The sequence below is a fragment of the Ursus maritimus genome, unplaced genomic scaffold (genome assembly GCF_017311325.1).
Source record: "Ursus maritimus isolate PB19 unplaced genomic scaffold, ASM1731132v1 scaffold_13, whole genome shotgun sequence".
Classification (NCBI taxonomy): domain Eukaryota; kingdom Metazoa; phylum Chordata; class Mammalia; order Carnivora; family Ursidae; genus Ursus; species Ursus maritimus.
The window spans coordinates 61,808,414-61,835,008 of NW_024423675.1; the positions used below are offsets into that span (position 1 = coordinate 61,808,414).

At 43.2% G+C, this 26,595-nt stretch overlaps 1 long non-coding RNA gene across 1 annotated transcript in view; it reads left to right on the plus strand.

The window, feature by feature from the left end:
* The window catches only part of LOC103660843, a 102,915-nt gene that overhangs the window by 20,134 nt on the left and 56,186 nt on the right, over positions 1–26,595 (plus strand). Inside the window, exon 2 of the long non-coding RNA XR_005834423.1 lies at positions 21,251–21,337. This is a non-coding gene — a long non-coding RNA (uncharacterized LOC103660843). The remainder of the gene's footprint in view (positions 1–21,250; positions 21,338–26,595) is intronic.

Below are 26,595 nucleotides of genomic sequence, written 5' to 3' on the forward strand. Positions count from 1 at the left end.
ATGTAGAAGCTACTCAAAGCAAAGACTTATGCTCACATGGAGCCTGAAGGTCCCGGAGGGCAATTTACCTGAGCGCTGAAAGATGGAGACACAGGGAATCCCTCCGACTAGCAGAGAATGGGTCTTTGTGTGAGAAACCGAGAGCTTTAGAGGGGTCTTCCCAGGCCAGACCCCTGAGAAACTGCCATGAGGCAGGTGCACTCAGTCCCTCACCTTCATTTTTCTTTGGATTCTGGTGGTTCTCCTTTCCTGCCTCCCAAAGGGCCATGCTGTCTTCCCAAGTCGCAGCACCTCCTGCTGAGACACTGTCCACGCAGCCAGCCAGCCAGCCAGCCAGCCATTCATCCTGTGAATTTCTTTCTTTTTTTTTTTTAAGTTTTATTTATTTAAGTAATCTCTACACCCAACATGGGGCGCGGACTCATGACCTTGACCTCAGGATCAAGAATCACATGCTGCTCTGACTGAGCCAGCCAGGCGCCCCGTCCAGTGAATTTCTTCCGTCAGTCAGTAACTTTCCCTGGGTTCCTCCTGGGCGCGGGGGGGCTGCTGTGGCTCCAGCGACGCACAGGTGAGCAGGGCAGCCCACAGCCCCGTTGAGCAGGCAGCGGGACCTTCAAGTGGCCATATGGTGCCTGCATGAAGCGGTGAAGAAAGTGGGAGGATACGTTCTGTATGTGGATTTAAAGGTAGAAATGGAACACATGTTGAAAAACACCTTCAAAAGAATGTCTTCGTAGAATTGTTTCCGGTGTCTCCAAGTCTCTTCTGGACACATCACAGAAGGTTAGCGCAGGAAGGGGATTCAGGAGGTCCTCTAGCCCACCCTGGGGAGTTGTTTTATAGGAACTTGAAGATAGTCTCAGACGGAGAACCCCTTCTTAGATGTTATAGACGCACAATCTGCGCACATGGGGGGGACTGTTATGGTTCAAATGGGTGTTTAAAATGGGTGGGCTAGGCCTTCATCCCTGACCAGTTGTTCTGGGTCCTACCCCAGTCACTTCCGTGTAGGCACAATGGTAGGAGCTCTGAAATAAAGACTTAGTTAGCCTTAGAATTGTTTTTCAAGTACATTCTTGGTCTACAGAAAGAAACAGGGCCGGAAGACGATTAGGCGTACATTTCAGTTCATTTGAAGCCTTTCCCCCCTTCCTCCTCCTCCCCCCTTCTTTTCTTCCCCCTCCCCCAGGGCAGAGCAAGGCCAGCAGGTCTGGGTTGTGCAAGTGCAGGTTACCTAGCTGCTGTGTCATTGCCCAGGGAAGGAGAACGTCTGTGGCTGGCCCACCAGACTTCTGGTAAGGAGATACATCTTAGGTCAGAGGGGTTACAACAAATGGAGAGACCGCCCTCTTCCAGTTGTGCTTTTTTCTTTAGGAAACGTGTAAGTGTAGTTGGTTGTGCCATCTAGGGTAAGGATCAGTGCTAGAAATAGCTTTAGAGCTCTTAGGATTACTTTTTTATTGTGGTAGACCATTAAACAGCTGCATCAGATTACCCATTTGAATTATGAACTGATCCTGGGTCCATTCCATGGGGCCCAGGGGTTATTCTATGATAGGTCATGTGAAATCAAGTATGGGCATTTTCATGTGAACTTTGCCAGCCAGCCATTTCTCGATAAGAATCTCTTAAAGCAAGACCTCACATTTTTGTCACACACACACACACACTTTTTTCCTCCTTTGGAATATAAAGATGTTTTAGAAGACATAAAAGCTCAACTTCAATGAAGACCAGAGAAATTTGTACCTGAGCTTGGGTATCAGTGACAAGTTCAAAGATGGCTCCTCTCTTCCCAGAGAACACACTCTTTCTTGTGGGACCAGGCTATTTGGTCCCATTCTGCCAAAGTGGGGAGTCTGTAGAAATATTATGCCACACTTGACGTCTGCCCTACATATTGGCATATCTCCCACACCATTTCCTAGATGTCAGCATTCCCCCAACACCTAAGAGGAAATAAGTTATCATTCCCATCTTGAGTGACTCATTTAACAGAAATCAGAAGCTCCCAACTCAAGTAAGGGTTAGACCATGAGGTCATAATCCAACCGCTGGTGAACAGATACATGAATTGAGAGGTAGCCATGTAATACAGCAGTGCTCACTGAGAGAAAAGTCAACTTCTTAACATACAACAATATGGATGAACCCCGACGTAAGTATGACGAGTTAGAGAAGCCAAACAGAAAATGTATATACTGTGTGACTCGATGTCTATAAAATTTTAGACAATACAAACACATCTACAGAGACAGAAAGCAGATCAATGGTTGCTTGAGGATGGAGGACGGGTATGGATTATAGGGGTGGGAGGAAACTTTTGAGGGTGATGGATGTGTTCATTAGCTTGATTGTGGTGATGATTCCGTGGACATATACATATGTTCAAACTCATCAAATTGTACATCTTAATTATGTGCTGTTTATTGTATGTCAATTATACCTCAATAAAGATGTGTAAGCAAAAAAAAAAATCTATACTAGGGTAATCTAGTAATTTTTGATGACCTAGGAAATTACTACAAAAGTCTGTTGTACCACGTAGATGCTTGCTAGCTCTCATAAAAGAGTTATGGAAATTCAAGATGAGTTACACAATCTTCTTAGGTAAAGACATAGTATTCCAAATTTGCTAATGTTTACTGATGTGGCAAATTGTTCTCTGAGATATAATTCCTAAAGGCTATTTTTGAAAACCAAAACAAAAAAAGTTTAATCTGATCCTTTATGGTTAAAGGAGATATTTTAACATTGAGTATGTCAGTAATTGCTTTTTAAAAAATATTTTTAAAAAGATTTTATTTATTTGAGAGAGAGAGAGAGATAGCAAGAGAGAGCACAAGCGTGGAAGAGAGGGACTCATCAGGGAGCCCGACACAGGGCTCAATCCCAGGACCCCGAGATCAGACCCAAGCTGAAAGCAGATGCTCAACCGACCACGCCACCCAGGCACCCCAGTAATTGCTTTCTAAAAGAAAGTTTAGAGAGAGCATTTTAAAAACACATGTCTGGAACTATTTCATTATGTGATTTTGTTATTGAACTGTTTTATTATGTGTGTCACTTTTTAAAATTTTCATATTTTCCCATTTTGGAAGTTGGAAACAGAAATTTCTAACCTGCTTAAAATGTTCCGAATGAAATTTTCTGGCTTTCAAACCATTTGCTAAAATTATAAAAGTGGAACACCCTCTGATTAGTTTGCAAGAACAACTGATGGGTATCAGAGACGATTGACATTTACTAGCAGAACTTCAACAAAAAACCTTTGTGTAATTAGTGAATGGGATTGATACATGAGTATTATACATTGGACATAGTTAACGATATCTTCCATTTGGTTCTATTCATCTTTTTGAGATACTTTTTGAGCTAAAGGCTCCCATCAAATGCAAGTAAGGAAATAAAATGAACTTAAAACCATATCTTCAAATTGCTGTACCATAAAGTATTAAGCCAATACTTTAAAAAATTATGAAACATTTTAAATCACATTGCTCTCTCTAAAATATTGTTAGTATTACATGTACTATTAATATTCTTAAGGAGGGTAAAACAATTTTTGGAACCATTAACAAATAAAATAAACAAAAACATTATTTTAGAAAAGCCCTAGTAGGGATATGAGAGAAAAAATGTGGTGACCTCTACTCTAGGTATGTTTCTGAAGTTGCTCTCATTCTCCAGGTACTTTCCCCCATCCCCTGGGGGCTACCCTCCTCCCACAGCTAGTGACTAAGATTCATGGGACTTGGCCTGGCTGACAGCTTGAACCCAGTTTTGCTCTGTAGTTACGGGCTTTCCAATATACAATTTCACTGTGCTCTCTTGGTTCTATTGGACCAGCCTCAGGTCTAAAGAGTCTCCAGAGCAATCAGTAGTCATATGTTGATGTTGTGTTAAAGCATGTGGTTATGGTATAGTTTAAACAAATGCCCTTCCACAACAGAGTAACAGTCATGACGATGGTAAATTATTAATCAGGTCAACGTGGGCTGGGAAACACAGTTCCCAGAAGCTGCTGACCAAGCTTGTCTTATTTTAAAGGACAGTCCCTACCTATCCTTGTGCCATAAGAGAAGGTGTCAAAACCCTCTTCATGGGCTTATTCAAGGAAACCAGAGTGTTTGAGAGGGTTACTTTGCCCTAGGTAAGAACAAGAAGGCTACAATTTGTGAAAATGAGAAGCCAGAGTAGAAGCACTGTGATGTGCTTTAGACAGCTTCTCAACCATGGCTGCATCTTCAGGTCATCTGGAGAGCTTGTAAAAAGTCCTCTCGGGCACTAGGATTAGAAAAGAAAAATCAGGGGTGCCTGGCCAGCTTGATGTTGGAGTCGTGAGCCCCACGTTGGTCATAGAGATTATTTTTAAAAAAAGAACAAAAGAAAAAAAGAAAAGTCATTAGGGTATTCTAGTGTGCAGCCATGGTTGAGAACCACTGTTTCTGAACCATAATCCTTGTATCTGCTGTATTTCTATTTCTGGCCATTATAGAGAAACTCACAGTAGGCTTGTTCTTCGGCTGAAAACAACTATAAATAATGAACAGAATATATGAGTCAACTGTCTCGAGGCGTTGAATAACAGACTGTGCAGGACTGCAATCTTGAGATAAGGAAAACACACAACATGAATTTCACAGTGAACCCTGGTTTTCTGCCAGCACCTATACAAGGAGGTGGAACCCAAGCTGAGCAGTGACCTTACTGAGCCGAGGAGACAGAGACTGGTAATCTGGGCTGCTGAAGCAGCTAATGTTTACAGAACAGGGTACTAGAGAAGAGAGAGCTATGCAAGATCCCAGGGACAGAAGTTTGTGTGGGGATTTGTTGTGTGAATCCTTAACCAAGAATTTGGCTGTGCCTGTCCAAGGCAAGACTCCATAAGGCTTAAGAGAGGTTGCCAGTTGTGAAGCCGAGAGCAGAACAGTAATACTTGGAGTTGAACATTATAGGAGATGTTGGAGTTCTGGCCTGGCCTGAATAGAGGGAACTCATTGAACGCTTGGCCATTCAAGTGAGACCTAGAAAGTCTATGCTGAGGGAGTAAAACTATGTCATAGAGTAAGAGTGATACCTCAGGACTAAGTTCAAATCCAAATTAGATTCCTTTCTAACAGACAATAATACTAGCCTACCCTGATAAAAAGATACAGTGGTAATTTAAATTCCTGCCAGAATAAAACTCAAACATCTTCTAAAAGATGACATAATTCAAACTCCTGGCAACATAGCGTTTACAATGTCTACCATACAGTAAAAAATTAGTAGACAAAGAAGCAGAAAAATAGTGACCCATGATTAAGAAAAAAACCAGTCAATAAAAACACTCCAAATTGACATAGATGTTGACGTTGAATGTTGATATTAGATGCTGCAGACAGGGACTTTCAGCAGCTGATACAAAATTAGCTGGACTTAAAGGAAAAGATGGTCCTGAGTGAACATAAATGGAAACTGCAGAAAAATGGGACTATACTAAACCAAATGGAAATACGAAAACTAAAAGATACAATATATAAAATGAAAATTTCACTAAACAGAAAACTGCAGAAGAGTTAGTGAATCTGAAACTAGATCTATAGAAATGATCAAATCTAAAGAATAAATAGAAAAAATATTTAAGAAAAAAAAGCAGAGCTTTAGTGACATGGAGGGCAATTTCAAGCAGCCTAAAATACAAGTAGTCAGAATGCCAGTGGAAAAGGAAAGAGAAAATGGCAGAGAAATAAAGCAAAGATATGGTGGGCTCAGTCCTCTACATTTGATGATAAACATGTACCCATAGATCCAGGTAGCACAGGGAACCCCAAGCAGGATTTAAATAAAAAGAGAACCACACCTAGACCTATCAGAATCAAACTGTTGGAACCTAGAGATAAAGAGAAAACTTTAAAAGCAGCAGCAGAAAAACGATGTATGGCATATAGGAAAATACAATGTAGGTGATGGTCAACTTCTCCAGTGAAACAGTAGAGGTCAAAAATAATAGACTGAGGGGCGCCTGGGTGGCTCAGTCATTAAGCGTCTGCCTTCGGTTCAGGGCGTGATCCCAGCGTCTGGGATCGAACCCCACATCAGGCTCCTCCACTGGAAGCCTGCTTCTTCCTCTCCCACTCCCCCTGCCTGTGTTCCCTCTCTCACTGGCTGTCTCTCTCTGTCAAATGAATAAATAAAAAAAAAAAATCTAAAAAAATAAAATAAAACAAACAAAAAATAATGGACTGACATGAAGGAAAAGAAAAAATGATTATCCCAGAATTCCATATCCAGTAAAAACACTCTTCAGAAATGAAAGTGGGAAAGAAAAAGCCATTTTCAGATGGATGAAATATGAAGGATGTTACTGTCAGCCCTATGCTATGAGGAATGCTAAGGATGTTCTTTAGTTTAAAGGGAAAGACATCAGATGGAAACTCAGATCTACGGGGACGAAGGGAAAGCTCAGGAAATAGTAAATATATAGGTCAATATAAAACACTTTTTCCTTCTCCCCTTAATCATTGAAAAGCAACTGACAACTTAAAGCTGTATTCAGCAGTGTTATTTACGGATAGTAAATAGTTTAGGCTTGCAGGCCATACAGTCTTGACACAACTCCTCCACTCTCTGCCACAGTAGAAAGAAAGCAGCCATAGACAATACATAGTCTCTATTCACAGAAATGAGTGCTGATTCATGGGCCATAGTCTGCTGACCTCTAGTTAAAGCAAAAATTATAACATTGTATTGTGGGGTGTATATATGTACATGTAAAATATATATGACCGTAATAGCACCAAAAATGAGGAAGGGAATGGAATTTTACTTGTAGGTTCTTAGACTTTATATGAAGTGACAATATTAACTCTAAACTGACTGTGGTATAGAATGGTATGTATATTGTAATCTCAGAATAATGACTTAATAAAGAGGTATAGCCAGAAAGACAAGAAAGGAATTAAAAGGAAATACTAAAAAAGATTTGATTATCCCAAAAGAAGGCTTGAAAGGAGGAATCCAAACAAACCAAACCACATCAACGAACCAAAAAAACCAGATGGCACAACTAGAAAACAAATAGGAAGATCGTAGACTTAAATCCAATTATAGCAACAAATACATAGACATATACAGTTGCACAATAATTATGTTAAATATAAGTGGATAAAAACTTCTATTAAAATCTGAAGATTGTCAGATTGGAAAAAAAGTAAAAAGACTCAATTACATGCTGTATGTAAGAGACATACTTTAGATACAAAAAGGTCAAAAGTCAAAGGATGGAAAAGTTGTACTATATCATCAGTAAGTGTAAGAAAATGGATGTGATTACATTAATTTCACACAAAGAAGACTTCAAGATGAGGAATATTATCAAACAAAAAGTTGGAAATTTTATAATGATGAAGGATCAATTAAGCAAAAGGGTTTAAAAATCCTAAATGTGTATATGCCTGATGAAAAAGTTTCAAAATGCACGAAGCAAAAACTGACAAATGTAAAGAGAGAAATAGGAAAATCTGCAGTTACAATTGGAGATTTCCAAGACCCCCCCCCCAGTCATTGATAGAACTGGTAGACAATCAGTATGTTATAGAAGATTTGACCAACACTATCAAGCAGCTTGATCTGCTACTTGCAGACCACATCACCCAACCGCTGCAAAGTCAAGTTGTTGAGAGCGGCAGCAACAGAGAAGGAACAGAGCCATGGTCAAGTCCAGCTTTCCTGACGAGAACAACCACTCCGGTAATTGCTTAAGTCCCTGGGCTCCACTCCAGACCCACTAAGTCAGAATCACCTGGGGAGCTGTGTGGTCAACAAGCAACCAAATAATCCTTGCTATGAGGAAGTTTGGGAAGGGCTGGAATCCTCTTGACTGAAGAGCGGCCCACCTGTGCCGGTCCTAGAACATAAGAGAGGTAGAATTTTCTCAATGTGACAAATTTTACAATATCGTGTTAAAAGAAATGACATTTGCTTTATTTTTTTAATGTTTCAGAATTTGATGTCACTGAATTAGGCTGAAGGATGGATGTAGCATAAACTTTATTAAGTAGATGGGGATACATATCGTGATAATCATTCAGCTATAGTTTATGAAAATCAAATGTACTAAAATTAATATATTTTGTATAGCATGTTCTAGTTCATGCTCCTTATCCAGTCAATACAGCCAAACATTTTACTAGTGTGTAAACCCTTCCTTTTGTCAGAAATGGAGAGAGGCACATAGCATGATTGTGTGACTAGCTGAACAACATAACCGGGGCTATATCTTCCTGCTGTTATTTATGAGAAACTAAAGGAGCCAGACTACCTTACTAAAAAACAATTCCTTTAAAAGATATAGTAGGAGTGCCTGGGTGGCTCAGTCAGTTAATATCTGACTCTTGATTTCTGCTCAGGTCATGATTGATCTCAGGGTCATGAGATCGAGCCCCACATTGGACTCCGTGCTCAACACAGAGTCTGCTTAAGATTTTCTCTCTCTCCCTCCCCTTCTGTCCCTCCCCACCCCCACCCTTCACACTCTCATTCTCTAAAAATAATTTTAAAAATTTAAAAATATTATATTGTGTTAGCATGCAAACAATCAAAGTATGACCAGTGTGGGAGAATACATTTGAGCTAGGTTTGAGGTACTCCTTCAACTCTCCAAAGGGGGTTAGAAAATCCTTTCTGTTTGAGAAGATAATGGCAGGAGGTAGAGAGATGATCATTAAGTGACTTTTTAAACAATTATTACAATCGTCCAAGATGTCACTCACCCTCGGTAATTTCTGCATTAGGTGAATTTCATGTGTCGAAGCTTTGGAGTAATCTCAGCTTTGTAATTGCTGAGCTTGTTTGGGCTTCCGGTATCAGAAACCGACTGTGTAATGACTTTGAATGAAAGGGAATTCACTGGAAGGAGGCCAGGGGATTTCAGGGAATGTGAACAACTGTACTTGGAAAAGGGCAGGACCAGGGGAGGCTCTGGAGGCCTGGACAAGTGGAGGCCTCTCTTAGTGCCCTGTCTTTCATGTGATGGATTCTAGCAATGGCCAGGCTCTGCTTCTGTCTCTTTCTTCAAAATTCCAGCTTGCTACGTGTCAGTGGGTGATGTGCCTACCTTGGGTCACTTGTCTTCCTATGGACCAGTCAGCAAAATGGGCATGGCGGAGGGGGCACAGGACCCCGTAGTGGCAACATGGCTGTTGGACTCATCTGCCCCCTGCACAGGCCCCCAAGTAAGCTCGTACGACAGGAAAAGGGGCTCATTGAAGGAAACTCTCAACTCCTGCAGATTGTTCTCACTCTTTTCTGCCTTGACACCTGGTAGGAATTGTGTCCTCTGGGCAATCTTCTTTGTTAAGGAGTTGGTAATGCTGACATGCCATTGAAATAAACTAATCATTCCTATCCTCAAAATCTTGCAATAACTCTGCATTTTACCCAGAGGAAAGCCAATGGAATCCTGCGAACAACCCTCCAGGCTGAACATGATTCAGTCCTGTTAAGGCTTCAACCTCTTCTCTTCCTATTCTTCCGGCTCACTCCCATTTCAGTCTCACTGCCTTGCTATTTCTGGAATGCCAGATTCTTTACTTGATAGAGGTCTCTTCAGATTTTAAAATTTCTTCTTGAATTTGATAAGGTGCATCTTTCAAGGAATTTGTTCATCCCATCTAATTTCTTAAATTCGTTGACATAAACTTTTCATAACATTTCCTTATTATACTTTTAAGTTGTTCATTAATATTCTTCTCTGATTATCTGTTTAGTGATGTCCCCCCCCCCTTTTTTTCCTGTTGTGTCTTGTTTTATTCTTGACCAATCTAGCTAAAGATCTATCAGTTTTGGGGCACCTGGGTGGCTCAGTCTGCCTTTGGCTTAGGTCATGATCCTGGGGTCCTGGGATCAAGCACAGCATTGGGCTCCCTGCTCAGCGGGGAGCCTGCTTCTCCCTCTCCCTCTGTCCACCCCCCACTTGTGCACTCTCTCTCTCTAACAAATAAAAATCTTTAAGAAAATCTATCAATTTTATTTTTCTTTTCAAAGAACCAACTTTTGGTTTCATTGACTCTTCCCTTTTTTCTCACCTGTTGCTTTTTGTTTTCTGTTTCATTAATTGCAGCCCTGATCTTTATTATTTCCTTTCTGTTGCTTTGAGTTGAATTTGCTCCTCTTTTTCTATTTGCTTAAGGTTGAAGCTTAGATCATTGATTTTAGGCCTTTATTTTTCTATTATAAGCCTTGAAAGCTATAAATGTTTCCATAACCTTTAGGTAGAGTGTTCAAATTTTGATATGTTGTATTTTCATTTTAGTTCAGCTCAAGATATTTTCTAAGCTCCCCCGTGATTTATTCTTTGATTCATGAGTTATTTTAAAGTGTTATTTAATTTGTACTCTTTGCTTATAAACTTTAAAATTTTTATGTCGACAAATTCCAAGTCTGCTGGAAAGTTGCAAGAATAACATGGAGAAGAAAAACTTCACCTAATTTTGCTGTTAACATTTTACTCCTTGTCTCTCTCACCATATTGTTGTTGGTACTGCTTCTCTACCCATAGTATTCGGATATTTGAGACTATTTTGCTGGTATCATAACCCCCCCCCCACCCCCCACCCCCCCCCACCTCAGAACATGTGTCTTAAGACCAAAGCCATTCTCCTACATAACAACACAAGGATCAAGGTGAGGACCTTTCATACGGACATTATACCTTCATCTAAAATACAGTCTATAGGTGACTTTCACCAATTTTCCCATTATGTCCTTTGTTGCAGTCTTTTCTATTTTTTCCTTATCCCGGACCCATCCAGGGTCACCTCTTGCATTTAGCTGTCCTGTCTCTTTAATTTTCTTTAATGTGAAACCTTCCCTCGGCTGTGCTTTGTTTTTGTAACATTGACGGTTTTGACGAGGCCAGGTCAGTTGTTCCATGGAAGGTTTCTCTGTCTGGGTTTGATTGATTAGAACCAGGTTCTGCTCATTTGGCAGAAATGTTGTCTAACTGACTGTGGTCGTGTCCCTCCCAGGGCATCATTAGGGAGGCCCAGGAGCACAGATAGGTCCATTTTCAGTGATGTCTGTTTTGATCATGTGGTTAAGAAATTTGCCCGATTTCGCGTAGGTCCTGGTTATTTTTGAACGAGTGCCAGATGTCACGGATAAAGTTTTCAGTGATAACTGGAGACTCTGCATGATGTTATCTTCCCTCTAGAGAGATCTGCTCTTGCCGCGAGTCTAGGAAGGACCCTGACTTTGTCAGAGATTGAGGGAACTCACAGCTAGGCTCCAGTTTTTTTAGAGTTCATCTATTTTTGGTTTATCCTTCTTTGAAGGACCTGGCAGTTGGGGTTCCCCACCAAAAACCCAGAGTGCTTACAGGGGCCCTTCCCCTAGGAGAGACTCAGAAGTGCAAGTGATACTCCTGGAGCTCCTGGAGTGGTCAGAACTCTGCTTGTCTTCTTCACCTGTCAGCCCCTGCTTTGCTTTGTGAATTGACTCTTGCCTCCAGGGTAGAAGCGGCCCCAGATGTTGGGCTTACTTCTCTTGGCTTCCAGTGCTTTCTTATCTTAGCTCTAAAGACACTCCATGCCTGGGGAGCACTCGGATCCCTTCGAACCCGTTTTTGTTATATTCTGGCTGGGTTTCCTAATTGTTCTTGGTAGGAGGGTTGCAAAAACAACTCAGTTTTGCCAAAAGTGGGAACTTGACCACCATTTTTAAAATAATTACTGATCTCACCTCGATTGCTTCGGCTGCATGGGAAATTTCCCATAGATAACAAGGGCAGTGAGGAAAGGGACAGAGCGCACAAAACTGCAAAAACCGGTATATATATGAAAACCGAGCTTCTGAAACTTAAAATTCAAGCAAAATCTTTTTCAGGGGTAGCCAGCTTATCTTACTGGACTTCTGCCACCGAGGTGATGAATGTATTGAAACTGGTGGTTTTGTCTGCATGCTGGAGTTAGATTTCACAAGTGTGGCCCGTTCTACTTTTCCCCGAAGCAGAAAAGCCCCACGACTTCGTTATCAGATCAGAGTATTTTCTTCTTCTACGGCTTTAGCGACACGAAATTAATTGTAAGTCGGGGGAGGTGAAAAATACAGCTTTGTGTGTCCCTTTAGGACAGTGCCTCTAGAGTGAAAATGCATACGTGTTTAATTCGCATGGGTAGAAAAACTGTTGGATTTTCCAGGAAAATCTTTGTTTAAAAAATAATTGCTTGTATTGTTTGGTAACACAATGGAGAAAGTGATCATGGAATGTACGTAATCCTTTTGTTAGTTTGCCTTCATATGTGACTGCGGATTATAGTCGATACCATTTTGCACTCACAGTTCAGAATGACCAAGTGAGATTTCCAATTAAGCACTCAGAGTCCTCTGACACTGCCCTTACGGCATCCCCAAAGAATGTGTGTTGCCACTAATCACAGGGGAAGGACAGAAGGCGGGGAGTGTCCAACCTCAAGCCCTAAGAACGGACTGAAAGCCTCGTTTGTGTTTTTGCAAGTTACTTTGGTTTCAGGGAAGAATGCTAGACCAAGAACTTTCTTTACCCAAATCTACTGACTAGTTTTGTTCAGTACCAGAAACAGTAAGAACTCAAAAATATTTTTTAAATGGTACATTTCCAAAATTGCTAGAAAAGTATAGATTAGACTATTTTGTAGGTAAGTCAGTAAAATTGATTCTATTATTTTTAAATCGGTAGGGACGCCAAGTATTGATCAGAGCATGATTGCATAATTTCAGAATCTTTGGTCCCAAGGGTTCCGATGGCAGCAGAAAGCTCAGTTATCTGCGTTCCCTAGATTTCAGGGCCCTGGAACCCTGTGCTAACATCCGGGGCCTCTGTCCGTGTTGTCTGTGAAGAAGCAGGTAACTTACACTGGTTCTTTTGTTAACCTTGCACTGTTGATGCAACTGAATTCAGTTGAAGGAATTGTGTGAGGCACTTTCCCAGACTCTCAGAGGCTCTGCAAAGGGGTTTAGGGTTGAGTGGCTTCCAGCGAGCAGCAGCCTATTTGCTCTGCTTCCAGATCCTTCGGGGCAGAGCTGATGCAGCCTCCGTTGGTCTGAAAGAGTCAATGTGCTGACCCAAGCGTTCTGCTCCTAGCGAGTGCCTGGTGCGGGCTGCAGTTAGTATCAGGATACTTTGACAGGTGCGGTGTCCTATCTCTTAACATCGAATCCTCAGTCAGTGAATTAACTGAAGCTGAAGGAATATGGGTGAAACACAACACCCCCTCACCCTGGGCTCTGGGGAGGCTCAGGTTTGGGGGTAATGCAGTCCACATTCACTGTAGTTCTAAACACCGTAAAGAGCGCGTTCCTAGACTTGCTTCCATACTAAACAGCACTGTGCTTCGAAGAATTTCTCCTTCCGAAGTGCAGTTGTTAATGCTAGTTTTAGATATTTAAACAGTGTAATTTGAATTTTACAAAAAAAGTCTTCACTTTTTGCTTCCGGACGGTCATCCTTTACGATTACTATGAAATCAAAACCCTCTACCATTGTTAATCCAGTTCTCCATGCCGGGTAGTGATTGGCTCACCCCCATTGGTGGTGATGGCGTTTGGGCACACCCGGGTTCGTTCTGCAGGAAAACAAACTGAAGCTTGGGGGTGCCACTCTCCATGGCACTAGTGTGAGCTCTGCAGAGGAGGGGACCCTGTGTGTCTTGTTCCTTCTTGTGTCTTGAAGTCCCAGGAGCCAGATAAATGTTTGCAGAAGGAATAAAGGAATGAATGCACAGAGAAAAGGAATTTATTAGTGGTCTCTGACAAATTCCAAACAGATTATAGGAGCATAAATGGTTTTTTGTCAAGACTTCCATCCTTCCCTTTGTTCTCCCAGACAGCAATTGAAAATATTTAGTTTTACTTAATTTGGAAGCCCTTCAAGTGTAAGGAGGGATTCTATTTTTAAAAGTGCTATATTCTGGGCGCCTGGGTGGCTCAGCTGGCTAAGCATCTGCCTTCAGCTCAGGTCAAGATCCTGGGGTCCTGGGATTGAGCCCGAGGCAGGCTCCCTGCCCAGCGGGGAGTCTGCTTCTCTCTCTGCCCCTCCCCCTGCTCATGCTCTCTCTCTCTCTCTCAAATAAATACAATCTTAAAAAAAATAAAAGTGCTATATTCTGCATTGAGGATGCCTTGGTACTTATGAAATAGTTTTAAAACAACATGATATGAGGTTATCAGTCAATAAGGCGAATGTCAGGAAGGCTCAGGCCATACTATACACGCTGTGAGGCTTTTCTCCCCTGTTGGATTCACTACAACTTATGATGCATTATCAACTTAGAAGCTCATAAACTACCTCTTGTTAAAATTACATCTTCAACCAAAGCAAGTATGAGACATAAAAGGCATTGTAGGAACAGCATATATATGATTGTGTACGTATATATGTATGTGTATCGATATGTATTTATCACTTAAAAACTGAATAAAACGGATGACTCATTTAAACTCGAAGCTTTAATGCTTCATTGATTTTTATTATATAATACTATTTTACCATTGTAATATTGGCCAAAGCCAATAAATCCGTGACTGAAAATAAATCCATGACTGTGTTCTTAAAGTCTATATATGTCCTAAATTTCTGAATAAAAATGGATAGCTATTTTTATATAATTGTATAAAATTGTTTTTATCATTACCAAAGTAAATAAGGTACAAATTGGTTATAGTTCTTGTAATTATAAAGAAGACATGTTTTTGGCATTTCTCCTCAATGGGCACAAATTCTCATTCATGCTTCTGACGGAGCAGATAGCTGGAGAAGGCTGATGGGGTTAGCCGTAACCGGATTCTCCCCAGGATCGTGTGTATGGCCCAGACCCTCTCCTGCCTCCCTACGTGGGGGTTGAGAGATCGGCAAGGATTGCTAAGGTCTACTGGCAGCTCCTAATTCGCTGGGTCCAATTCCAGTGTAGGAATTTTAATTTCTGTAACATTGAGAAATATATTGAGAGTCAAAAAAGAATAAAGAAACCACCATGTATGAAAGATCCCAGAGAAGAAACAATGCTCAGAGGTTTTCAGCTTTCCAACTATGTGTCTGATCATTCCACTACCTTGGGGAGTTTTTCTTTATTTTTATTTTTAAAAAACATGAACCACACATGTGCTTTATTTTAAAAAAATTTTAAAAGATTTTATTTATTTATTTGAGAGAGAGCGAGAATAGGAGCAGGGGTAGGGGCAGATGGAGAGGGAGAAACAGGCTCCCCTCTGAGCAGGGAGCCCGACGTGGGGCTCGATCCCAGGACCCCAGGATCATCACCTGAGCCAAAAGCAGACAACACTTCACTGCCTGAGCCACCCAGGCGCCCCTTGAGGAGATTTAAAAATATGCTCCGCAGGCCCCACCCCACCCCAGACTAGTTGAATCACAGTACATGCTCCCTGAAAAAAGTGTTCTTTAAAAAAGTACTTTGCGGTGTATCTCGTAATGACCATACTGTGGCCGACGGTGTTTGCTAACTGAGGAGGGCTGGGTTTTATTTATTTGTTTCCAGGAGATGCAAATGTCAGGGCAGCAACTTTCTGTGTTTGCTCACTATCGTGTTCCCAGCCACAGAAACAGAGCCTGATACAGGGTAGCTACTAAATAAATATTCATGGAGGAAATAAATGACATAGTATAAAGACCAAACGGTGTTTTCTCCCAACGGCATAGATGTGACAGATGGACGCTCTGGGCTCTTCCTTGAAAGGTGCTGCTGACGCCACCCCAACCACCCTCCTCACAAGATGCCGTCGGCGTGATCGGCAAGATCTGGAGCGTGTTCTTATTGCATGCTGTCTTTTCATGTTGTGCTTTCTTCATTTTGGAAAGAGTAGGTAGTGGCTTATGTTTCTTTCTGACTCACGAATGAAAACAACAACATTAAGGAAAGGGTTTTGTGAATAACCTATAGATTGAATGGAGAAATCAACCACAAAACAGAAATCTTCTTCATGTTTTTGTTTGACCCTTCTTCCCCCATCCAAAAAGAAATAGAAGATTGAAAATGTTGTGGTCAAAACCTTCTTGATGCAAAGGGTGAAGAATGATCTGGGATAAAGTAGGTCTCCTGTGAAGATATACACAATATGTAAAAAATCATATTTAACATAAGACAGTGATCTCATTGAAGAAATCTAGAACATGGACCAAGTGGTGTGATTTTCCATGGGACCCACTTTTCAGAACAGCTCAGTTGAGGGAGTCCAGTGGAGATATGTTAGCTGACACCCCCCCATAGAAAGAAATGCACAGCCTTACATGAAGATTAATAAGTAATGACCAATACTTGACCCACGAATGATACATTTTTAAAAGATTTTATTTTTTTTAAGTAATCTCTAAACCCAATGTGGGGCTCGAACCTACAACCCCAAGATCAAGAGTCTCATGCTGTACCGACTGAGCCGGCCAGACACCCCTGCACATGAGTGATATTGAAGCATTTAGAACACTGTAATCTCTAGAGCTTCTAAAATGATTTGTTTTATAATTTATGCTAGGTATGCCATATAAACATATTTCACTTATTTGTGATTTTGTTAGGAATAATTGAGCAGGTACACAAGAAGTGAAAAGTATTAGAAATACCGAATTTGTGTTTTTATGAGGCCTTTGTATAGTTTGTTCTTAAGGTGTTATAGGTATCTTTTATTTGCCATTAAAAATTCTTTTTTTCTGAATAGAGGAAATGAGTTTTTGTTTCTTTTTTTTTTTGGTTTTGTGTTTAGATGATCAGAAGTAGATGAGTCATTTCATGGATATTTTGTTTATATTAATTGAAAAATGGGAACCTGAATTTTCTTTTTAAAGCTGCTGTCCTCCTCCATTTATTTATTTATTTATTTATTTATTTATTTATTTATATTTTTAAAAAAGATTTATTTATTCATGTTTGGGGGCAGAGGAAGAGGGGGAGTGAATCCAAGGAGACCCCCCGCTGAGTGCAGGGCTGGATCCCACATCCAGAGATCATGACCTGAGCTGAAACCAAGAGTCGGATCCTTAACTGACTGAGTCACCAAGGTGTCCTGGGAGCCTGAATTTTAAGAAAATTTTATCTTATTTATTTAAAGATTTTACTTATTTATTTGGGAGAGAGTGTGAGCAAGAGAGCACAAGCAGGGAGAGCAGCAGAGGGAGAGAGAAAAGCAGACTCCCCACTGAGCAGGGAGCCTGACACGGGGCTTGATCCCAGGACCCTGAGATCATGACCTGAGCCAAAGGCAGATGCTTAACTGACAGAGCCACCCAGGTGCCCCCCCAAAATTTTAAGTGATAAATTAGGGGCTTATTTGTTTGTTTATAAATATCTGTAGGAAAAATCCAAGCAAGCAACTTATTGGATACTACGAAGAAAAAGAGAGAGAGAGAAAGAAAAGAAACCATACGTTACATACATATAAACCAAACTGTTCTCTTGACATTCTGGGAAGACTATATAAAAGATTCCAGTGTCCTGTAAACTTTTATCCCACTTTATTTATATTGAACTAGCTCTATAAGAAATGAAATACCGAAGCATGTGAGTGCAGTCGCTCTTTATTTTAAAGTGATACAAACTGAGGTTCTCTATGGTCTAATATGGTCTAATATATGGTCTAATTATGATTTAAATATGACCAGAAAAATTGCACCAGTATTAATCTTGAAAACCCAACTTTTTTCTTAATGCAGCGACAGGTCTTTTGAAAATTAGCACATAAACATAATTTCTGGAGGTAAGCTTCCCGTTCCCTAATTCACTTAGCTGATTGCCACTGCCCAGCTCAGTAGGAGGCAGTGCGGGGAGGGGGGCCTCCGGAGCCAGCCTGCTGGGTGTGAATCCTGCGTGCCTGACCTTGGGACACACTACTTAACCTCAGCAGTCTGAGTTCCCCAGGTACCAAGGGGGATAATGACAGGGCTCGCTGAATCTGGGGCATTTGGGAGGCTGCACACTGAGCATGGAGAGCTTAGCTGTATCACTCTCCACACTTGACAAAACCTCACACGCTCTCGGCTTTATGTGTCTCTGGGCATTTGGCGCCGCTAAGTGTGTTACGCACGTCCGTGACTGCAGCAGCCAGGATCCTGCCACGTGTGCTGCCGTGGCTGGGGCCCCACGGCACTGCCCGTCTAAGCCCTGCAAGGAAGGCTTCTTGCAGGATGTTCAAGAGGTGTAAGGCGGATGACATTTGTGTTGACTTAAAAAGTCGGCATTTGCAGGAGGGTCACAGATGAAAGTGGCGGAGGATTTTTGACACTATTTTCTACATCCATTTCTGACTGTGAGAAGTAGACCTGAGACAGCACGATGCTGTCATCCGCAGGACTCAGGCATTTGGGGGAGACTTCAAACAGATGCTCTTGTAGAGGCCCTCAGTGGGCAAATGCAGGAAGGGGAATGAGAGAACTGATGGACCTTCCCCTTCCATAACACCCCCCCAGACATATATTGAGCGCCCACTGCATGCAAGGCTGTGCTGATGGCTTGGGGTAGTGCAGGGAGCAATCACTGACCCGTGTTTTCTGTTATAATGGGTCAAGTTCTTGCATAATACTTGAGCTTGGAAGAAGGAAAGGGTATCATATGAATTTGAGTACAGAAAATAAAACAAATGCGAATACCCAGGGGTTTCTAAGGCTACACGTGCACAAGATTCTCCTGGAGTAGACTTGATGGTGCCAATCGCTAGGCCATCAATAGCAACATGGCGGTCAGCATGTCAATGATTTGCATACTCCAGAGAATAGGTCTGCTTCTTGTTATTTGTTTTTGTTTTTGAGAGTCTGTGCAAATAATCCCTGAAGTTTAGAAGTCTTGACAATTTACTCCTCTGACTTTAAAGGTCTCTCTTCCTCTAAAAATGTTACTTGAGCGTATTAGTTTCCTCTCGCTGCTGTAACAAATGACCACATGCCTAGCGACTCTGGTGCAGCACACGGTCATTATCTTACCGTTCTGGAGTCAGAAGCCAAAAATTGGTTTCCACGGGCTAACATCAAGGTGTCAGCAGGGCTGGTTCCTTGGAAGTTCTAGAAGAGAATATATTTCCTTGCTTTTTCCAGCTTTTAGAGGCTGCCCACATTCCTTGGCTTGTGGCCATGTATCACTACAAACTCTGTTTCCATTGTCACGTGGCCTTCTCAGACTCCCGCCCTCCCGTGCCCCTCTTATAACGGCCCTTGTGATTACATTGCACCCACCTGGATAATCTAGGATACCCTCCCCACCTTGAGATCCTTACCTTAATCACATCTACAAAGTCCCTTTTTCTGTGAAAGCCGACATCATTACAGGTTCTGGGGAGTAGGGTATAGACGTGTTTGGGGAACCACCACCACTTGGCAGCACTCTTTCCTGTGGGGGAGGTGTGGTAGTCCGATTCTCATGGGCAGCTATGCCCCGAATGAGGAAATTAGCACTGTGTTAACTAAACCATAGAAAGAACGGGCGACGTCTCTTTTCAGACACCAGCTAGTCAGGTTTTAATATTCATTTTAGAGAATCTGATATTCTTTGAATATTCTATTATGACTGAATATTATTTTTTGGTCCAAAAATGTGAAAAATTCAGGTATGGTTTTCTTAGATGAAGTTTACACCTATCTAGAGTCTATATGAAGTTTGATTTTTGTAAGTTTAATTAGTTTTAAAGTAAGATGAAAGGTCGGCTGCCTAAAGGAATTTTTTTTAAAGATTTTTTTAATTTATTGGACAGAGAGAAAGAGAGCACAAGCAGGGGGACCTGCAGAGGGAAAGGGAGAAGCAGGCTCCCCTCTGAGCCAGGGCCCTGACGCAGGCTCGATCCCAGAACCCTGAGCCACCCAGGTCCCCTGCCTAAAGGAATCTTACAACGATCTCTAAAAACTAAATCCAAGCTTCCATTTCCATCTTATTTCTTCAGTTGTCCTCCAGTTTCTCCCCATATCACCTGTTCCCTGCCTGGCTCCTTCCTCCCGTGCATCCCCCGCGCTCCGCAGCTCCCGCCCTGCGGATTGCTCTGCTGCAGTCTCCAAAATCCCATTCCGTTTTTCATTTTCGTTCTCACCTTTCTGAGATGGTGCCTCCAAACCCACCCAGGTTCTCTGGCTCACGCTCTTCTCTGTCCCGCTGTAGCTTGTCGCACACCTCCACGAGAATGGTTCCCACCCCCCAACCGCACGGGCTCCACATCACAGCCACCGTGTGCCCCCTGCAAACCAGCAGCTCCTAGTCCTGCCCTGTTTCTGTCGCAGGCACCATGCTCCGGGTGTCCCACTGTCAGAAGAGGGGAGGCTCCCAAAGGCTGTTCTGCGTCTCTCCACACAAGAGCAGGGGCTTTGTGAGAGCAGGGCTTTTTGATAACGGCTGTGACGCCAGGTCTAGAACAGTAATGCCTGGCATGTAGCAAACATGTGGTATATATTTATTGCACAAATGACCATCAACTCCATCTGTTGGTGACATACTTTTGCATTGGCGCATGGATTTTTAAAAAAATCAATTACAGCAGAAAATAACCAGTATTTGTAGATTGCTTATGAAACTACAAAGCCTTTGAGACTTATTTTATTTTTTTAAAGATTTATCTATCTATCTATCTATCTATCTATCTATTTATTTATTTATTTTAGAGAGAGAGTCGGGGAGGGAGGAGAGAATCCTCAAGACCTACTTTATTATAAAATCCTTGTGATGAGGCTATGGGAATATATCATTATGTCCCTATTTTAGAAATGTGAAAACAGAGACTTGGGGGGCAGTTAATTAGTCAAATTTCTTCACCTGAATTTGATTTCATCTTCTCTCAACTTCTTAACTTACAGACTTTGCTTCATCTATAATCTCTCAGCTTCGTCTCTCACCACTGTCCCTTACTTTCAGCCCTCACCCTCTCATGCCTTCCCATCTCTTGTCTAGACAGCTGGAATTCTACCTTCCTCTTTCCAATCTTACTGCAAATCTATTTTGAAGCTCTGCTACAATTATCTTCGTAAAATACAAATCTGGGGGCACCTGGGTGGCTCAGTCGGTTGAACATCTGACTTTTGGCTCAGGTCATGATCTCGGGGTTGTGAGATCAAGCCCTGTGTGGGGCTTAGCACTGGACATGGAGCCTACTTGAGATTCTCTCTCTCCTTCTCCCTCTGCCCTCCTCCCCTGCTTTCATGTGTGCTCTCTCTCTCTTAAAACAAAACAAAAAACCTCCAAAAAACCAAAAAACAAATCTGATGTCATTCCTTTCTTAAAAACTACTATTTCTCTCTCCTCCCTCCTAGATTTCGTCCTTGTCCAGACATTAATACAGAAGCCAGAATGAAACGGTTTCTACAATCCAGATGGAAGAGTGAAGAAGAAGGAATTTGGTACGCATAGTTTTCAGTCGGTCTATGTAGAATACATAGTATGGTTTCAATATCTTTCGAAAGTACTATGGTATTTGTCAGCACAATTATTTAAGAGAGGCAGACTTCAGATGGCATTCTCTTAAGCGGGTATAGTGGTATTAATGTAGCAAGAGCAAATACATCTACCCGTAAGACAGAGTTAACTCAGTTCCGGTGTGTCTGGTCAAAGGCGGTAGTTCTTTTTTTTAAAAATTTATTTATTTCAAAGAGAGAGGGAGGAGGGGCAGTGGGAGAGGGAGAAAGAATCCAAGGAAACTCCCTGCTGAGCTTGGAGCCCGATGGAGGGCTCGATCCCATGACCCTAAGATTATGACCCGCTCTGAAACCAAGAGTCAGACACGAAACCACTTAACAGACTGTGTCACGAGGCGCCCCAAGGCAGTAGCTCTTATTCACTATTGTTCTCACATTAAAAATTAACATACATCAGACACACAGTATGTGCTACGATGGTCTTGGATGACCCATCAGGCTGAGCTAGTCTACTAAATAATAGTGCCTAACTTGTAGACCTCGTGGAAATAAAACCCTAGTTTTTATCACTTCTGTGTCTGAAGTTAAACAAGTTCAAGAGTAGCAGGCTACCACTAGGTCGGAGCCATAACCTTGCTTGATGACCCATCATCAACGGAGGCTGAGTTCTCATGATGCTACCCCTGGAGCTGGCCGGGTGCCAGCCGGTCTCTCTGAACTCAAGGCCACCTTACATGTGATTCTCTTAAGTTCAGTTGTCAAGGGGCTTAAGCGTTATGGGAAGGCCTTTTAGTTTTACTAGTTTATATTCACTAGTTTACTAGTTTTATATTTATATTTATATACAAAAAACTCCGTTCTCATTTTCTGATAGATTTTTAAAAAGAAGATAACTAGATAGAGCTCTTTGAAGCTAAATAGTGAGAACTCTCAACTAAATTGGTTCACTTAGGCATTGTGCACAATGCTGTGGATTCCCGGCATTCCGGGAAGCTTCTACACCTCTAAGGACTTTTCCCAAAAGAAATCAGGGGAAAAGATGTGAAGTTGATACCTTGTATCTTCTCTCGATTATAGTAGTTTTTCCCTCACAATTCCGGGACCCAGCTGGCTGCCGAAACTCGACAATTTACCAGGGCAAGATGGCACCCGGGCGGTATGTGTGTTTAGAAACTCAGTCTTCTATAAACATGTATGTTTGCATTTCCTTTGTATTATGTTCAGAGAAAGATAAACAGTTGTAAATGAAACAAAAGAAACTAGGCAGGGTGGCAATGTCTGCATAGCATTTAATGAACACATATCCCCCCTCTGCCGCGCGACCAGATTAGGGAGCGAGCTAGCCTGGAGAGGGGGCAGGCGGAGCCCAAGTTCATGCTTTCCCCACTGGCTTGTTAAGCCCACTCTGGACCTGTTTCTCCTTGTTTCTTGGACGAAATCTTGGGGAGATTCTGTGGCTTTTCTGGTCGCTTTTTTTTAAAGATTCATTTATTTATTTTAGACAGAGAGAGAGCGTGCATGTGAGCATGGGTGCGTTGGGGGAGGGGCAGAGGCAGAGAGAATCTCCAGCAGACTCCCTGCTGAGTGCGGAGCCCGACTCAGGGCTCAATCTCACGACCCTGAGATCATGACCTGAGCTGAAATTAAGAGTCGGATGCTTAACCGACTAAGCCCCCAGGCGCCCCTTTTCTGGTCACTCTTAAGACACTTAGACCCCCTGTCTAATATCAAGTGAGTCTAATGCGGTGCAATAGTCAAAACTCCAGACTCCCATCCGGCTGGAAGCTTCTCCCCTCCTGCGACCTAGCCAGCTTCAGGTTTGGTGGTCTGCGGTGGGGTGGCTGGGGATGGGGGTGGTGTGACCGCCTCTCCCCAACTCGCAATGAACACCTGTTTCTGACTCCTTGGAGGTTTGGGGGCTGGGAGGGGGAACCCGCCAAGTTCATGTGGCTGTGGTGGGCTATTAGGCCCTTCTGGATGGTGGGTGTATGATCTGGGCTTTTTCTCTCAAAGAGAACTTTTGGGGATTCCTCAAAGATCCCATGAGGTAGCTGGGTGTGGTTCCTTGGAAGCCTTACTCACTAAAAGCCTTACTAAAAGGTGTGCGCTGAGCGGCTCTCAGGGCGGGTGGGAGGAGGACAGCCTGCATTTCCTCTGTGCAGGGCCACGTATACATGGGTTTTTTCTAATACAGTACAGCAGTGTCAAATGGATTTGCCGTAGGATTTTAATAATATTTTCTCTAGCTTACTTTATCGCAAGAATGTAATATTTAATTCATAAATATACAAAGTATGTGCTAATCATCTGTTTCTGTTTTCGGTAAGTCTTCTGGTCAACAGTAGGCTACTAGTAGTTAAATTTTTAGGTAGTCAAAGTTACACATGGAGGGGCGCCTAGGTGCCTCCGTTGGTTAGGTGTCTGCCTTTGGCTCAGGTCATGATCCCGGGGTCCTGGGATTGAGTTCCGCATCAGGCTCCTCACTCATCAGGGAGCCTGCTTCTCCCTCCACCCCTCTACCCCCGCCCCTGCTTGTGCTCCCTCTTGCTATCTCTCTCTCTCATAAATAAATACAGTCTTTTTTAACAACCAAAGTTATACATGATTTTTGATCAGGGGGGTTGGCCCCCCTAATCTGCTCATTGTTCAAGGGTCAGCTGTGCTGGGTGCTTGCCATTGCTGGCCGCCTGGTATACCAGCCAGCTGAGCCATGGCTGGCACTATGGCTTGTGAGATGCCCCAGGTCCCCAGGCTGTTGGTCGGTGGGGCTGGGCTCTGAACGCTCTTCTTACAGGGGCTTGTCACTTACGACATGGTGTATAAATCCATTCTTTAGTGTTTGGAGATACGTCTTTCAACTTTGCAATAAACCCTTCGGTAGCATTAACTCCAACGAATACAGGTCACAGTCCTGAGTGGTCTGCAGGAAGCCTCTTTCCTGCCTCAGCCCTGCACAGCACGCCCTAACTCCCAAGCAGGCCCTCACAGGAGACTTGACTCCCTAACAGCCTCAGAGGGCGAAGCCTCGCAGCCTCTCCCGGGCGCGCATGTGGACACCTTTCCGCCCAGGGAAGCAGCCCCCGCCTGCTGCGTTCTTCTCGGCCTTTCGGTCTGGGCCTCACCTCTGAGAACAGAGCCCTCTTTGCCATCCTGCTGCACGACGTATTACAGAGAGCACCAAAAATAAACCAAGCGGCGTTTTACAAGTTTGCCTGTAAGACTCTGAATAACTTAGTTTTATCCAACAAGGTAACTAAGAAAAATAAAGCACTGGTTAACTGAATGGATAAACATAGCTTTGAAGGGAATTTTTTTTTAGGTGATGTTAGTAACAGCATCTGAAATAATGTATCTTGTTGATTCATCTTATAAAAACACATGACTGAAAATTAGAAACTCAGGAAAAACCAAAGCCACGGGAAGGGCGTGAAAAACAGGCTGGCACACAAACATTCCTAGTCGTAGGACCAACAAAGTGCTGGTCATCCGGGCAACCCCTGTTCATTGAAAATGTGACCTATGAGTTGAATTAGAAGCGTGGGTCCCTGCAAATGAAGGGTCAGTGGAAAACAGGGAAACGAAGTGAGTTTGATGTAGTGGCTCGGTTAACCTTTAAGCCAGTGCTGGCCTCATCTGGCCGACCCAGCCTCCATTTGCTTGTGCAGTGGACATTTGCTGATACCCGCTGTGTGGACACTGGGAATTCAAATGCAAAATCCTCACAGACGGAGACTAGTGGTAGAAACGAGCTCATTAACGGTGCTAACTCCATGTGACAGGAGCTAACACTGAGGTGAGAACAACTGCCAGCAATGAACTTTCAGCCCTGGGGCCAGGCAGGCCATCCTCATCCTGCCAGGATGACAAGAAACGCCAGGGGAGGGTGCCCGAGAGCATCGCCATGCCCCTGGCCGGGGAGAAGAGCCACTGACTGGTCCTTGGGATTACACATGGCACTGTCCAGGCAGCCATCCTCTGACCCCAGTGTGAGGGAGCAACCTTCTAGCAGTGGTGGAATATTCTGGTGGGATATAGGAGGCACTAGGGTTTCTCAAGTGGTTTCATTCTTGGATGGGAATAGTGGAGCTGATGATAATACCAGTCTGTTAGCTGCGCTTGGCAAAAGAGCAGGCGGGACTTCCCATGCCATAGAGGTCCAGCGACCGGCGGCCTCCCTGGCCGGAGTGGTTCTAGATAACAGGATCACTCCAGACTTTCTGTTGGCCAGCTAAGGGTACGTCTGCCTGCTGGCCAACACTTCATGTTGAATATGGCTCAGCACCAGTGGTGAGGTAGAAACATCAGTGTCCTTCATACAAAGTGAGAAGGATGGGTGTTTATGATATCCCAGTGAACACCCTGGACAGGCCTGGCTACATTAATCTGTGGGCCTAGTGCAAAATGAAAACGTGGGGCCCGGTTCAAAACCTCCTAAAAATTTCAAGACAGTGACAGCAGAGCATTACATCAAGTTCGGAGCCCCTAGAAGCAGTGGGCTCTGTGCAGCTGCTCCCAGGTAGCCAGCTCTGACCCTGTGACCTCTTTCCTTGGCTGGATCTGGATTGGATGGCGTCTGGTCTGTTCTGCAATGCCTCTTGAGAGTCATGTCAAGACTGGACTCTTAGTCCTTGTGGTTGAAATGGTGCGAAATACTGGATGGGGTGAGGTGCCCTTTGAATTTAGGGAGGTGAACTAAGAGGTAAGGGTCAACTGGTCCAGGACTCATCCTTGAAGACTGGCCTTCCAGAGAGGGAGGGCCTCCTGTGGAACAGGACCCCTGGAATCTGGACTCTGCTCCACAGAAACCGGCTACAGCTGAATGCTTAAGGCAGTACAGTCAGTCCCGATGGAATGCTGAGGGGCAGATCAGGGCTGGAAGCCACTGCAGGGCGTGGGCCCCAGACTCCGATTGTGCCGGGGGGGACCTGGTACTTACACTATTATGCGGCTGCTCATATGCTCAAAGTAGTGCAGGGCTGAGCTTCTTAGAGGCTAATGCCAGCTCTGCTTAGTCCCCGGAAGCCCTGCCAGGTCGTGATGGGGAATGGGGAAGCTCTGCATGGTGTTACTCCTGTCTCTAAGTTTTCCTTCCCCGAGTGTTCTTCAGGCATGGTCTGTGTGCTGCCAGAATGCTGGAGCCCCCAGGAAGGGACGCTCAAACTGAGTATTTAAGGATGAGAAGTTTGCTAAGTAGGCAAATGGCTTGTGTGTGGGGGGGGTGGGGGCAGGTGGATGGTGGAGGG